The sequence below is a fragment of the Physeter macrocephalus genome, chromosome 18, assembly GCF_002837175.3.
Source record: "Physeter macrocephalus isolate SW-GA chromosome 18, ASM283717v5, whole genome shotgun sequence".
NCBI lineage: Eukaryota > Metazoa > Chordata > Mammalia > Artiodactyla > Physeteridae > Physeter > Physeter macrocephalus.
The window spans coordinates 98,452,028-98,468,316 of NC_041231.1; the positions used below are offsets into that span (position 1 = coordinate 98,452,028).

Here is a 16,289-nt window from a genome sequence, read left to right on the forward strand (position 1 = left end):
AACCTCAACTGATTTGGAAAAACTAACTACTTGAACACCTCAACAACGGCGTAACTATCTACAGTTTATGCTTTATTTTTTTAACTATGGAAAAATTTAAACATATACAAAAATAGAATAGTATTACTAACTCGTATGTATGTTCCCATCACTCAGCTTCAATAATTATCAAGAAAAGGGGTTTTTCTCAGATCCAGCTGAGGCTTTAAGATATTGTCGTAGATGATAAATGTTAAACTTGCACATCTTGATGAACTCTGTACAATGTTCCCCAAACTGCTTCACTTTACTAAAAGCTCCTTATACGTTGCATGAAGTTACTTATGCTATTTTGTGCTTAATATGTTCAGTTATTTCTCTCAAAGATGTTTGACTGCACTGTTGCTTTCTAATATTTAAATCTGGAGACATCCATTTGATCCAGAAAATTATTTTCTTCCTCGGTAAGTTTTTAAATGTTAGAAAACATTCCCACTTATTTTCAAAGAATTCTAGACCAACTCCTGAGTAAACTGTCATATTTTTTTCTCAGACACGAAGGTAGGATTTTTAAAGTCATTAAGAATTTAAAAGGATTTAAGGATTTAAAATCCAATCAACAAAGGCATCAACATAAAGCAACTGACTATACTGCTATATGTACAGCTCTTCTGCATGAGCGTCTAAATGGTGGGTCTTCTGCTGGATAGCTGTGAAATGAAGGCAAATCTTCATTCTACTCTGAACTTAAGTACTGAATTTGTTGCTAATTATAAAGAGCTGTCAAAAATTTGAGAATATTAAGAAGGAGTTTTTAATTAGAATTGACAAAATTAAGATTTGTATTATCTGGGTAAAATGTTATTAATTTTTCATCTAAGTTTTTCTATTCAAATGTTCTCATTACTGAGTAATAATAATTACTTTCACCATAATACTGAACTCAATATAATAAAATGGAAAAAAGTTTTCCTTGCTCATGTTTCAATATTTCCAAACACCACTAGTATCTAGATTGTTTTTCTAGGAAATGCAATGAGCAAGTACTTTGGGGGAAGACAGCTTTAGTTCTCATCTTATGTGAATTATGTCTACTGACATACACATATATTTTATATATATACAAACATATATATGCATATAAACATACTCATGAATTGTATACAATTAAACCACTCCTTTTAAATATGTATATTCTTTTTATTTCAAATCTTTTATCATACTAATTATTAGTGGAGTCTAAGTTTTTCGTGTCTATCTGAAGTAATGCATCAGTGAGATAATTTTGGTCTTATGGGTTACAAAAACTAAACAGGTCTCCTGCCTGTTTTATTAGTCATCACGATTTTTTTTTTAAATGAATGTAGGAATTGTTTTGCTAAATTTTCCATTCACTTACAAGATGTTCTCCAAGGCTCTCAGTAAATGTGAACACAAAGGAGAGATTAAGAACAAAACTTTAACACGTTTTAGAACAGTGCCACCTGAAGTTTATCTCCATGATTGTAAATGCTCAGAACATACGTATATTTTCAAGATGCTACCTCAAAGTATTCATCGGAAGCATCCTCTGTGCCAACATTTATCTGCGTTCCTGAGGGACCAGGGTGGGCCGTGTTTCCAGCTTCCACAAGCTCACAACCCGATTCAAGTACAAAAGCAAATACCTGGGTGGTGCGGTGGTAGCGTGGAAGGTCCCCACTGTGCTGAGTCAGAGGAGGAAGAACTCAGGTTATCTGGTCCAAAAGCCCTCAGGGGTGAAAAATGCCCTGGGTGAAGCCACGAATTATCCTGCCTTGATTTTACCTTCAGGTGGGAAGAAAGGCCTCAGGAGAGAAAAACTCATTCATCACAGTCATTGGGAGCTTTCTGGGTGCAGGATAGGTTCCCAAACACTGATATTACTCTGGGAGAATGGCAGTACCTACTTAACCAGGCTTTCTTGTGAAACTGGAAACTCACCTACCCAATTAGAAAAAAAGAAAAATGTCTCAGGTTCCCTGTTGAAAAAGGGGGCACCCCACCAATTCTGAAAAATACAATAAGTGTAAGGTTATGTTAGGAATTCGAGAGAAAAAAAATTTACAGAACATTAATTTAAAATACATGATAATGGGCTTCCCTGGTGGTGCAGTGGATAAGAATCCGCCTGCCAATGCAGGGGCCACGGGTTTGAGCCCTGGTCTGGGAAGATCCCACATGCCGCGGAGCCACTGAGCCCGTGCGCCACAACTATTGAGCCTGTGCTCTAGAGCCTGCGAGACGCAACTACTTAAGCCCATGCGCCTACAGCCCGTGCTCTGCAACAAGAGAACCCACCACAGTGAGAAGTCTGCACACCGCAACTAGAGAAAGCCCACGTGGCAGCAATGAAGACCCGTCGCAGCCATAAATAAATAAATAAATGTATTTTAAAAATAAAAAATAAAATACACAATAAGTACATTGCAAAGGAACTGCAAAAACTTACACAGCTGTTCACTACTTTTTGAACACCTATGAGCTAAATAAATGCAATGCTCTAGCCCCCAGGTATCGACACTGGCAGACTCACTCCCTCTCCCCTACTACCACCTGCTCTTGTCAAGGTAATCAGCTTTGCTAAACCCAAGGCTCCTGCTTGATCACGTCCAGCCTCTGACCCATTTGATCACCTCTCCGGAAACCACTTCCTCCTCGCGGCTTCCAGGCGCCATCCTCTCCTGGTTTTTCTCCTACCTCACTGGATCTCCCACCCTCCCAGGGCTTCAAGATGGCACTCCCCCCTCCAACGCCCAACACATGGCTCCCACCTCACATAGCCAAGCCCGAACTCCGGAACTTTCCCCAAAACCTCTTCCTACAAATCCTTAGGGCACCATCCTCCTTGGTGCCCACTTCTTTCCTTCAGCATCTCGCACCCACAGCCCGACAGACAGCTCAGCAAATCCCGAAGGCTGCAGCTTCACACTACGTGCGGATCTGGCTGTTCCTCCCACGCCCACCAGCCGGCCTAGGCCACCCCACATCTGCCACCCGGGCTGCTGCAGTGCCCAGAGTGACTCTACTCCAAGGGGACGTCCTGCCCGGGGCCCCCAGGGGCTCCCCCTTCACAGCGGCCTACCAGGCCCACCTGCCCTGGCCACATGACTTTCTGACCTCATTTCTTCCCCTCCCTCATCTCTCAGGCCGCAGCTGCCTCCGCGTTGTGCCGGGAAGACACCGGGCCTCGGGCCTCCGCACGTGCGGCTGCGGCCGGGGCTGCCTCCCGTGTCCACCCGCATAAGTTGGGCGCGCTCCCCTCCCCCTCGCGCTCCTCCTCCCCCTTCGCCACCGTCCTGGACCCCGGAATCGGTGGGTGCCTTTGAGCCGCGCAAGCGCGCCGTTGGCCGGCTGGCCCCGCCTCCGCGTCCGGCCCGGTGAGCCCCCGGTCCACACCCAGCCGCTGAGCTCGGCCCCGCGGGAACGCGTGCTCTGCCGGACCCCAGGCCGGAGCCCAGGAAGGGCGCGCAGACGCCGGCCTGGCCCCAGCGCAGACGCACCTGCAGCAGGCCCGAGCGGCGACGGCGGCGGCGGCGGCGGCTGCGGCTCTGGCGCGGGGGCGGGACGACGAGGCCGGGGGCGGGACGACGAGGCCGGGGGCGGGACGACGAGGCCGGGGGCGGGACGACGAGGCCGGGGGCGGAGCGGCTTGACCCACGTGCCCGGGCTTCCGCGGCCCCTGCCGGAGACCCACACCTGGCCGGGTTCCCGAGCCTTGGGGGGCCCTTCCCTGGGCCTGTTCATCGTCGAACAAGATTGTTCTTTTGCATTTCTTTCTTTGGGGGACGGCCGGCCGGAGGGAGGCGACAGGATCTTACTTCGTCTTTGTGAGCTTCCCAGATGTGTTGTGAATGACGAGCTGCTTTCCTCCTTGAGCCTGCAGCTGATGGCACAACTTTGCGACAGAGCACTTGGAATTATAGGTTGGCTTTCTCTGAGACGCTATTTCCAATGAAGGTTAGCGGGGCTCCCAGGCCAACCCACCAAAGCTGAGTGCCGGTGCTGAGATCCTGACCCCTTGTCTGAAGGGAACAGTTTCAGGTCCTCGAGGACTCTGTGACCCACGTGGCTCCACGTGTCTGATTGCCCGTAAAATCACTCATCTTTCTTTGTCTTTGATTCAGGGTTACCACCAGCACTAATTTTCTCAGAATAGAATTTGCTTCTGGGTGCGCCAGTAATCCTAAAGGCAAGCGGTCTGAGAACGTGGTTGCATAGAATGTTATGGTGACATTTGTTTTCCCGACTCAGACCTCAACCACTTCCCTCAGTTTGGCTGGAAATCCAGCCCACTTTGGAGCCTCTCTTGCTCCTGCAGGCTGTACCAGCCTTCAGGGCCCTGTGGAGTCCAAGAAAATTGGAGAAGGGCCTCACATCTGGCTGCTATATTTTCCTAACATGTATATGGCACTTTGCACCAGACACCTCTAAGAACTTCACATGTATTAACCAATTGAAATCTTCCCCACCGCTCGATAAAATATATAGGGTTAGCCCCACTTTCCCCTCAGTAGGGAAACTGAGACCCAAGGAGGTCAAGTAACTGCCCGAGATGGAAAGGCTGTTGAATACTAGAACTGGGATTTGTAAGTGCTTTGGCTCCAGACACAAGGGTCCATGCCACCACATATACTGCTACTCATTCAAGTGTTGTTGTTTCCTTGCTTTTCGTGCTTATGATGTTAGCCATCAAGTGTTAATCCTTTCCTTCATTCAGACATTGGGGGAGGAGGGAAGGCAGGCTGTGGGGAAGGCCCAGTGCCCCTCACTGCAACCTTCCGTGGTCCAAAGGCCCAGTATGTAGCCCTCTGCCACCCCCCACAGGTTAGGCCCCCTCTGAGGCATCGCCTTCCATCAAGCCCCGGGGGTCACCACCCGCAGCTACTCACCACACATGCCTCAACCACGTCCCTTCTTCCAGGCTTACAAAAGCTGACTCTTCCAGCAGTGTCAGGCTACTTCCTCTTCTTGAAGCATCAACCACCATCTTTTCCATCCTTAGAGCAACTCCAGCTTAATTTCTTGATGGCCTTGTTCTTCCAAAACAAAGGCTGGTCCCTCTTCCTGGAATGTTCATTTTTCATTCCTTCCATAGTAACTCCTCTCATCCTTCCAGCCTCAGCTCAGTTGTCACTTCCTCAAGGAGCCTTCTCTGACCCCAGCTCCCCTGCCTCTACTAGGTGAGATGCAGGCTCTTACAGCACTATAGCAGTTAGCCCAATGAAGACTTCAAATAGATTTCTGTTCATTTGATGACATTTTCTCTCCCCACCAGGCTGTAAGTTTCCCTGAAGTTGACCCTTTTGTCTCTGTTTGCTCACCGTGATATTTCCAGTCCCTCACAGTGCCTGATAGGAGATGCTCAGTTTATGAATTCATTTAATATGTATTAAATGAATGAATGAACAACCTCGCAGGAAAAGCAGCCCAGAACTCAGAGACTAATGGCTTGGCTATCTTTACTAAATTGAAGACGAAGCAAATTACTTTTTCTTTCATGTTGCTTGTGGGTCCCTAGCAGCATAAAACAATTAGAAAATAAATAAGCAGAAAACAGTTTATTGATAACTCACCCTATCTACAGTGGTTTTTCTGGGATAACCAGGTAGGTGATGTAAGAGTTTAGGAGCACATATACTGGGAGTTGGTTCTGCCTCCTTCCTTTAGTGAAATTCAGACATGCCAAGCTTTACCTCTGGAAAGACAATCTTCCCCCACCCGGACTTTTACGTCCTCTTGGGGCCATTCACTTTGCTGATTACCATGCTGCCCCTCAGGCGTGGACTGTCCTCTTTAAGCCTCTGGTACAAATATAAACTTGGACATAAACCCCTAGGCTTGGTGTCTTTCACTGATTGATTTTGACACACTAGGAGAAGGCTAAAACGTTCTAAGGGAGAACAACAAGAAAATAAGCGTCAAGATCACAAAACTGCAAGAGATAAGCACAATCCAGAAATTGTGCAAAATCCCAGCCCCACGCGATTCTGTATTTCCCAGCTCCAACCTGCTTCCATGAGATCGTGACGATGTAACATCAACACCACGAGGCCAGTCCCACCCCCGTGTGTGTTGGGTCTTTCATGGAGGAAGGCAAGAGAGCAAGGCCCTCTCCGCACAGCCCCTCAGGTTCTTTAGGCTCCAGTGTGAGTCCTGAGGGGTGGCTAACACCAAGCGTGACCCTACCCTAAGCAGGATCCACATACACAGCACCCAGGCTTGTGGCTCTTACCCCCTGCAGCTGGTCAGTGCGTGTGCATAGGATATGGCTACATATATTACAGCAACCATGCACACAGCCCAAGCTGAAGAAGTAACATTGACACGAATAGGTGAACTGAGTGGTGGTGGACAGGAAATGGGGTTGCAGGTGTTTGCAGGATCTGCAATGAGGAGTGTAAGGTTGTGAGGACAAGGCTACATCAGTCTGGAGCAATGAGAAGGAAACAGTCTTTCAGGTTTGGATGGTGAGGTGTGGAGGAGCCCATACCTGTATTCTTAATGTCTGAGAGCCCTATGCTTTCTTTTCATGTTTAAAACATCCAGTTTGTTGTTGGTTTTTTTTGGTGGATCTAATACCTTTATCTTTTTAAAGATATTGGAAGAATGACCACACCCCCTCCCAAAGAGAATTTCCCCATTGGGTCTCCTCCGTTCCACCTTTATCTGAAGATACAGCTCTCCTTTCATGCCCCCATCCATCTCCAATAAGATGTCTGCGTTCTCCACACTTAACGAGTGTTTACCACCAAATGGAAGGCTGTTCACACTTATTGAGTAGGGGGAGGAGAGGGTTAAGTGGGGAAGGTCCATGCTTGAGGACATCTCTCTTCTGAGACCTCTCCACCTTGCTACTTGGTCTCCAGGGTACTTCAGAGATAAGGATCAAAGTCCCAGGAGCTTCCAAATCCTGATTCATCCTGTTGTGGGCAACCTCTGTAGTTTGGGAGGGTTCGTTTATCCATAGTTCCCTTGACATAGTCCAAGCCTCCTCAGCCTCTGCATCTTGGTGTGTTTGAACCTTTTCTGGCTGAGGCCATCTCTACCCTGGCAGAAAGCCTGTGGGACAGGATCGTTTCTATGAAAACTACCAGCCAACTCCCCTTCCACGGGGCCACATTCAGCTTACAAAAAACGTGCATGAAAAACTTTCCCTGCCGAACCCTGGAAATGAAGCCATTCCCAACACAACCTTAACTCTCTTTGCTCTGCCGCTTAGGTCCCTCTAGCTGCATCGTCCCACCTTTGGGCTTTTTCAGGTACATGCTGGATATCAATCCCTGAGTCCCTCCAGCTCCAGGGAAACACAGGTCAAGCTCTCTGGGGGGTTTACTGAAGCCCTCCTCACTTGGCATGAAGTGAGAGCAAAAGCTCCCCTCTGTTCCCCCATGAAGGTACAGGAAAGACACCTACATTTTAACAACTATACCCAAAGAATATTTTTCCTTTTATACACCCAAGGGTGGGTGAGGGACTTATGATGCTGTATTCTTAATTGTCAAAACCTAGAAACAACCCAAATGTCCATCAACTGTGAATGGATAATCATATTGTGGTACAACCTTACAATGAGATACTACTCAGCAATAAAAAAGGACAAATGAACAACTTATGAAACAACGTGGATGAATGTCAAAAGCCTTATGTTAAGTGAAAACAGCCAAACTCAAAAGGCAACATACTGTATGATTCTACTTATATCACATTCTGGAAAAAGCAAATCTGTAGACACGAAAATCAGATCAGTTGCCAGGTGATGGGGTGGAGCAAGGGACTGACTACAAATGGTCATGAGAAAATTTGGGGGAGAGAAATAGTCTGTATCTTCACTGTAGTGAGGATTATATGACTCCATATATTTGTTGAAACTCATAAGACTGTACATGAAGGAAGGATGAGTTTTAGTGTATATATATATTATAACTCAATAAAACTGACTTTAAAAAATAAGAGCTCTCAGTACTTTATAAGCAAAGAATGAGGACACAGTTTTATATTAGTTATCTATTGCTGTGTAACAGATTATGACAGAACTTAGCAGCTCTAAACAACATTTATTATCTCACAGTTTCTGTAGGTCAGGAATTTGGGAACAGCTTAGCTGTGTAGTTCTGGCTCAGGATCTTTCATGAAGTTGCAGCTAATATGTCAGCTGAACTGCTGTCATCTGAAGGCTGGATTGGGGCTGGCATACAACAACCTTGGGATACTGTAGTTACACAAGCTGTTTGACTAAAAAAATAAGTGTCTTAACTAGTAAACTGACCTCAGCTTTTTTGTACCCTCAGCTGGTGAGGTCTGGGGACATACCAGGTATAGGAGAATAGTAGTTTGGTTCTTAATTGCAAGCAACAGAAACCAATTCTGGCTTGTTTAATAAGAAAATTTATCTTATTATAAAGATATTGTATAAATAACTTACTACAATAATTTATTAATGGATAGTTTGATATAAATTGTGACATCAAAAACATAAAATTTGTAAGAGGTACAAATTACTATGTATAAAATAAGCTACAAGGATATATTGTACAGCACAGAGAATATAGCCGATATTTTACAATAACTTTAAAAGGAGTATAATCTATAAAAAATTTGAATCACTATGTTGTACACCCAAAACTAATATAATATTGTAAATCAACTGTGAAAAAAAAAAAACACCATAAGAAAACATAAAATGTGGAGTGGGGAAGCGTAAAAATGTAGAGCTTTAGAATGCATTTGAACAAGTTGTTATTAATTTAAAATAGACTGTTATAATTTGTTTTATGTAAGCCTCATGGTAACCACAAAGCAAAAACCTATAGTATATACATAAAAGATAAAGAGAAAGGAATCTAAGCAAACCACTACAGAAAGTCATCACAAAGGAAGAGAGCAAGAGAGGAAGAAAGGGAAAAAGGAATTACAGAACAGGCAGAAAATCCTTAACAAAATTGTAATAAGTCTATACCTCTCAATAATTTCTTTAAATCTAAATGGACTAAATTCTCCATTAAAAAAATAGAATGGCTGAATGGATAAAAAAACAAACCCAACTATATGCTGCCTATAAGTGACTTGCTTCAGCTTTAAGGACACACACAAACTGAAAGTGAAGGGAAGGAAAAAGATATTCCATTCAAGTAGAAACCAAAAGAAAGCTGGAGTATCTATGCTTATAGCAACATATAGAAATCAGTTGCTTCTGCATACACTGAAAACAAAATATCTGAAAACAAAATTAAAAAATCACATTCACAAAAGCATCATAAAGAATAAAATACATAGGAATAAATTTAACCAAGGAGGTGAAAGACCTGTACATTGATGAAAGACATTGAGGAAGACACAAATGAATGGAAAGATACTCCCTGCTCAGGGGCTGGAAGAATATTTTTAAAATGTCCATACTACCCAAAGCAATCTATAGAAACAGTGTAATCCCTATCAAAATTCCAATGGCATTTTTCACAGAACTACAACAAGCAATACTAAAATTTGTATGGACCACAAAAGACCCCAAATAGCTAAAGCAATCTTGAGAAAGAACAAAGCTAGGGGCATCACACTTTCTAATTTAAAACTATATTACAAAGCTATAGTAATCAAAATATTATAGTATTGGCATGAAAACAGGTACATACATCAATGGAACAAAATAAAGAGCCCAGAAATAAACCCACACATGTGTGGTCCATTATATACAACAAAGGAGTCAAGAATATACAGTTGGGAAAGGATAATCTCTTCAATAAATGGTGCTGGGGAAACTGGACAGCCACGTACAAAAGAATGAAACTGGACCCCTATCTTACACTGTACACGAAAATCAACTCAAAATGCATTAAAAACTTGAATGTAAGACCTGGAACCATAAATCTCCTTGAAGAAAACATAGGTGATAAGCTCCTTGACATAGGTTTTGGTGATGATTTTTGAGGCTTACACCTAAAGCAAAGGCAACAAAAACAAAAATAAACAAATGGGGCTACATCAAACTAAACAGCTTCTGTACAGCAAAGGAAACCATTAACAAAATGAAAAGGTAATCTACAGAATGAGAGAAAATATTTATAAATCATATTTGTGATAAGGGATTAATATCTAAAATACAAAAAGAACTCATACAACTCACTAGCAAAAGAAAATCTGATTAAAAAATGGGCAGAGGAACTGAATAGACACTTTTCCAAAGAAGATACACAAATGTCCAACTGATACATGAAAAGGTGCTCAACATTGCTAATCATCAGGGAAATGCAAAGCCAAGCCACAATGAGATATCACCTCACACCTGTTAGAATGGCTATTATTTTAGAAAAACACACAAGAAATATCAAGTGCTGTTGCGGGTGTGGAGAAAAGGAGACCCTTGTGCACTGTTGGTGGGAATGTAATTTGGTGCAGCCACTGTGGAAAAGAGTATGGAGTTTTCTCAATAAATTAAAAATAGACCTATACATGATCCAGCAATTGATCCAGCAATGATGTTAAGTCATATTTCTCACTGGCAGGCAAGGGAGTCACAAGAAAGGGTAAAAAACTAAAATAAACTCTGTAGTGTTGGTTTGGAATTGGAGGTATTGGTATAAACTAATAATTTTCATTAGGTAGATAGATGATGATAGAAGACACAGGAAGGAAGGAAGAGAGAGAGAGAGGGAGAAAGGAAGGAAGGAAGGAAGGAAGAAAAGAGAAGAGATAGATGTAATGATTTGTATGTGTATATACATACATATTTTCCACTGAAAGACTGAGAGCTGCAGTATCCTGATATCAATTAGCATGCCTGGCACAAGGAAAGAACAAGATGATACTGGAACATCTTGTAGGGCCAGAAAGCAAGAACATGCTCCAAGAATGATGGGGACATCAAAGGACACAGGAGCCAGTGTGAAGGGGCTCCCAACTGGCCAAATCTGGGACAATTTGAGCATCAAAATATGCAATGAGAATAAAGGATTATAAACTATTAAGTAAAACAGAAAACCATGGGAATGTAGATACCTGAAAAGATCAACAGTCGGCTCTCCATATCCACAGGTTCTGTATTCTCAGATTCAACCAACAGCAGATTGAAAATATTCTAAACCTGCTCCCCCAAATTCCAGAACGTTTCAAAAAACAAAACAAATTCATGCCACTCGTGGGCAACTATTTACATAGGCTTTACATTGTATTCGTTATTCAAAGTAATCTGAAGGTGACTTAAAGTATACAGGGAGATGTGCATTGGTTATATATTGGTTATATGCAAATATACTACACCATTTTCTATAAGGGACTTGAGCATCGGTAGATTTTGGTATCCACGGGGGTCCTGGAGCCAATCTTCCACGGATACTGTGGGACATCTAGATCAAGATCTAGACCTAGATCTAAACTTTGATGCAGAACAGGATATCTAGATAGTTTCCAAGTACTACGCCACAAAATACTTTTTAAGCCTGGTATTTACCACCTAAAGCAAGGGATCAAAGTGAACGTCACCAGTAATAGGACAAAAAAATGATAGGATATGATCGCTTCCAAAAATGATAAGGCTTAATTTAATCAAGAGGAAACATCAGACAAACCCAACTGAAGGCTATTCTACAAAAGGACTGGACTGTTGATTTTTAAAGTGTCAAGGTCATGAAAGCCACTGAAAGACCGAGTCACTGTTCCACACAGAAGGGGACTAAAGAAACATGACAGCTAAATGCTCCATGTGATTGTGACCTGGATATTTTCACTATAAAATTCATTATTGTGTCAACTGAATAAACTTGAATGGGTCTGAGGATTAGGTGGTAGTGCCATATCAAGGTTAATTTTCTGATTTTGATTGTTGTCCTGTGGTTATATAGTAGAATGTTCTCGGTGGTAGAAAATACAAAGTATTGGGGGATCATGGGACATCAGATTAGCAATTGCTCTCAAATGGTTTAGAAAAAAAGTTATTTGTATAGTACTCCCAACTTTTCTGTAAGTTTGTTTCAAAATGAAAAATATTTTTTAGAGCATAAAAAAGGACATTGGGTAGCAGCTCTATTCATAATTGTCACCACCCCACGCCAACAGCCCACAAACAAAACAAAACAAAATAGAAACAATGCAAATGACCATCAAGAGGAGAATGGATAAACCAGCTGTGGTATATCCATACAACAAAATACGTCTCATTAGAAAGGAGTAGACTATTAACACATGCAGCAGCTTGGATGACTTGCAGAGGCATTGTTCAAAGACATAAAAGACTACCTATCGTATAATTCCATTTATATGACATTCTAGAAAAGACAAAACTGTAGAGATGGAGAACAGAGCAGTGGTCTCAGGGGTCAGAAGCAGGGAGGGTATACCCATAGATAGCAGAGGGGAGTACTTTGGGGTGATGAAAACGATTCTGTATCCTGAGTGTGGTCGTGGCTGAACAAATCTATACATGGGTCAGAATTCCTAGAACTGTATACTAAAACAAAACGAAAATGTCATGAGATGGGGGTGATGATTATATAGCTCTATACATTTACTAAAACACACTGAGTTATTCAACTACGATGTTTGAGTACTCTAGTAAGTAAATTATACCAGGAGGAGTAGACGGCAGGCAGGTGGAGGATTTGTATATGTTTGGAAATATTCATATTAAAAAGGTAATAACAACGGGGTACTGGGTATCTCACAGTATCACTGGGACGGGAACCTCCATGCAGGAGCAAAACTCAAAATCCCACTGCAGATCTGCTGTAGAAAGAACATCTGCAGCCACCACCATGGAGAACCACATCTGAACCTGGACCATGGACTCTGGTCATTGTGGATATGGATGCTGCCACAGCACCACTCTCTCTGCTGCCCGAGAACTTGGGCTTCTGCATCCTTTGCCAATGTCAGACAGAGTTACCTCTGATTCTTTCTTTGTGTCACTAGTTCTGTTTTCAGAGTCCAGGGTAGGTACCTCTGCCTGCCAGGCCTCCGTCCTCTGGCTGTGCCTTGGGAAGGCGAGTATCTTGCATTTTCACCTTCTAGAGTGAAAGGCAGACTCTGCCTCTCACCGAAACTCCTAAGGTGGAAGGATTCCCCAACCATGGGAATGGGTTACAGATGCTGAGCAGCCAAAAAGAAGGACACGTCCACGGTGACAGTAGACACCATCTCTTCCACGTATTGACTTAAATTGGCCTCTTCTGGTCTAGAAATGCTTCATATTCCAGTACAGTAAATTCTCCAAATTTACTACACAAATGTTTACTGCACATTTTCCAAAACACTAAGACGGTTGACAAAGTATCCACTTGTCTGTCCATCTCTCCTTCCACATGCTCCACCACAGTTTCTAGACAGACCCTTACACACTCCAAACCTCTTAGCATCTTCTGCTCCAACATGTTTAATAACACAAGCTTTGTACTCTACATTCTTGGTCAAAAAACAACCAAAGGCAATGAGGAGACCCCAGACTGTTTGACACATGAAGACAACTTTGGGTCACATCAAATCGTTACAGAACAGCCACAGGGAAATAAGTAGAAGTCAAGTTTACAAGCGTCCACTTACTCTGATGTATTTGCCCTCTGGCAAAACCTCTGTGGTGGAAAAGAGCTATCCTCCTTTGCTTAAATTTCACAGAACACCAAAATGGCACCTAAGTGGTTCATTTCCACTCTGGAACTGGCTATCATGCTTTACTTATGCTATCCGTATATTATTGCAGGAAGGATTTTTATAGTGCTTTATAGGTCCTAAGTGCTCTCAAATCATGAATAAGTTATTCGTCCCTGAATCTTCTGGTCAATGTTAACATCTTCTGTTTGAAGTGCAGCCACCTGGACATAGAGGTTAAGTGCCTGGCCCAAGGTCAGGGACTGAGGCACTGTCAAACCTGAGATTGCATGATTTTATATGGAAAGAATCCAACACTATGTCATTCATCGGAAGAAGGCTACTCTTGACCCAGGCCACTTTAAAAGTCAAAGGAAAGATGAATTAAGTGCTGAGCTGGTGTGTTTCAAAGCCTGCTTAGGGGAGTACCAGCCGAGGAAGGGTCAATTGCTTTGCTGTGATAGGACTTCTAAATCAATCCAGTTCAGCGTCTTGACCACTGAAACTAAAACTGTCACTTGAGATGTCTCTCCCTGTGTTTTTATATATTCCCACTCATGTTCTAAAAATGACCTTCTGAGGGATTAATGGAAGAGGTGATTTAGACCCAGAGTCACTAAAATTGATAATAAAAGAAAGAATTTTAGCTTAATGTAGTAGTTATTTCTTAAACACGCTCAGTAGCTAATATTCTATTATTCTTTTCTTAATAGTAGGGTCAAGTTAAAATACATTTGGCAGAAAATATGATGCTTTTTTTGTAGGACTCTCCAGCAAGGGAAGCTTAAAAGCACTAAGAGGAATCCTCGGGCATTGCCATGCAAAATCAATAGTTGCTACCTCTGGGCTTCAGCCTCAGAATATTGCCTGTCTTCCAATTCCCCTTCTTACGTTCCTCAGAGAGGCTGAAGAAAAGCTCTAGAAGGGAATTCAAACTCAGTTTCCTTGGCTTTCCAGAGATCCCTATAATTAAGCAATAGTGATTTAATGAGAGAATCTAAGGAAAAGGATTCATTCTTCAGTCTCAGTAGAAAAAGCTTCTGCCTAAACCAACTTCTTTGTTCACTCCTGCGTTCTGTTTTCTCGGCACCTACGTATCTTCTCAGCTCTTCGCTGTGAGTTGTTTATTTGCGAGGCAGCATGAAGCAGTATTTCTAGAGAAGACAAGTATGTGATTATTTGACCCAGAGCAGGTGGAGACGGAGCCTGATGAGTGAATCACTGGGGCCAGGAGGCTGGAAGATGGTGATTGGCCAGACTTGGGTCACATGCCTTCCTACGGACTAGAGAGGTGGGTCAGCTCCCCCTGAGCCACATGTGCTAAATAAGAACAGAAGAGGATGATCACCCAAGAGAAAATTAAGATGCTATTAGAAGACAAAGGAGAAACAGATGCTGGGCAGGCAAAAGCAACAGGTGGCACTACAGAAGTCCATTTTATAGATGAGGAAAGAAAGGCTCCAAATGTTTCAGGAAACTTAGTTGAGGCCATGTAGCTAGTGGTTCAACCAGGCTTCAAACAGCTCTGACCAAAGGTTAAGAGTCTTAAGTTTTGGAATCAGACAGGTTTGAGTTTAAATCATGCCCCACTGCTTGTTGGCTATGTCGTCTTGGCGAAGTTACCTATAAAGTTACTCATTTGGAGAAAGAATATTAAGTCTTTCTTTTTGTCAATGTATTCAGCTTTTCTTTTTTTTTTTTTTTTTTTTTGCGGTACGCGGGCCTCTCACTGTTGTGGCCTCTCCCGTTGCGGAGCACAGGCTCCGGACGTGCAGGCTCAGCGGCCACGGCTCACGGGCCCAGCCGCTTCGCGACACGTGGGATCCTCCCGGACCGGGACACGAACCCACGTCCCCTGCATCGGCAGGCGGACTCTCAACCACTGCGCCACCAGGGAAGCCCCTCAGTCTGTAGCTCTTATTCCAAGGTATTAGTGATGACCTCTACCATCTGATTACCCAGATACAAAATGACACAGAAACAAGGCTTGTGGCACTATTATTTGTATTAGTCTGATTTCTTTTCCTAAGGATATTTTAAGGACTGGGGGAGGCATCCCATTCTCAGAAAATACCTTAATCATTTTGAGAGTTACATATAGTCACTAGGACTCTTTGTTGACTTTAGCATCTTGCATCCATGATAAGTATTTTCACTGCTAATGACAATCTGTTATTGTTGAAACTGGCTAAAATTCAATCCAGTGTCACAGCTTGTGAGCCACAGTTACTTACTGCTCATGCTTAGCATTCCTGGGCCTGAGGATTCAGCTCTGTCCCCAGCCAGCCCTGTGCCTTCTGGCCTTACATCTTTGACTCAGCCTGCATCTATAACAGGGAGAAAGAGATGCTTAAGGACCTTCTACACCACATCTCCGGGTGAGCCAAACTGCCGGGAGGGTGCTAGTGGCTCTCAGCCCACCCCTGAGAGTGACCCTGGGGCAGGAGTGACCAGAGGACACAGACTTTTCTGTCTCAGCTTGGAGACTATGCTTCAAGAGGGCCAGGAACTCCCGGAGGTAAGTTAGAGAGACACATAGAGATGATCCAAGGGGTTAAAAAAAAAAAGTAGTTAGCTCATTTACCTTGGAGAAAGGAAGCCTGAGAATAGTTCTGATTAGAGATGTTACACATCAACTTTAGTCAAGACATATTTATTGAGCCCACCGTGCACTGGGCCAGGACTACCCACGAGGAATACTTGCCTGGGAAACAATG

At 43.2% G+C, this 16,289-nt stretch overlaps 1 protein-coding gene across 1 annotated transcript in view; it reads right to left on the bottom strand.

Annotated features, from left to right (window-relative positions):
* Positions 1–3,582, bottom strand: part of LOC102980820 (uncharacterized) — a 35,492-nt gene extending 31,910 nt beyond the window's left edge. Inside the window, 1 exon segment of the mRNA XM_055079558.1 lies at positions 3,501–3,582. The gene's annotated coding sequence lies outside the window, so the exon portion shown is untranslated.
* Positions 3,583–16,289: the final 12,707 nt, after the last annotated feature.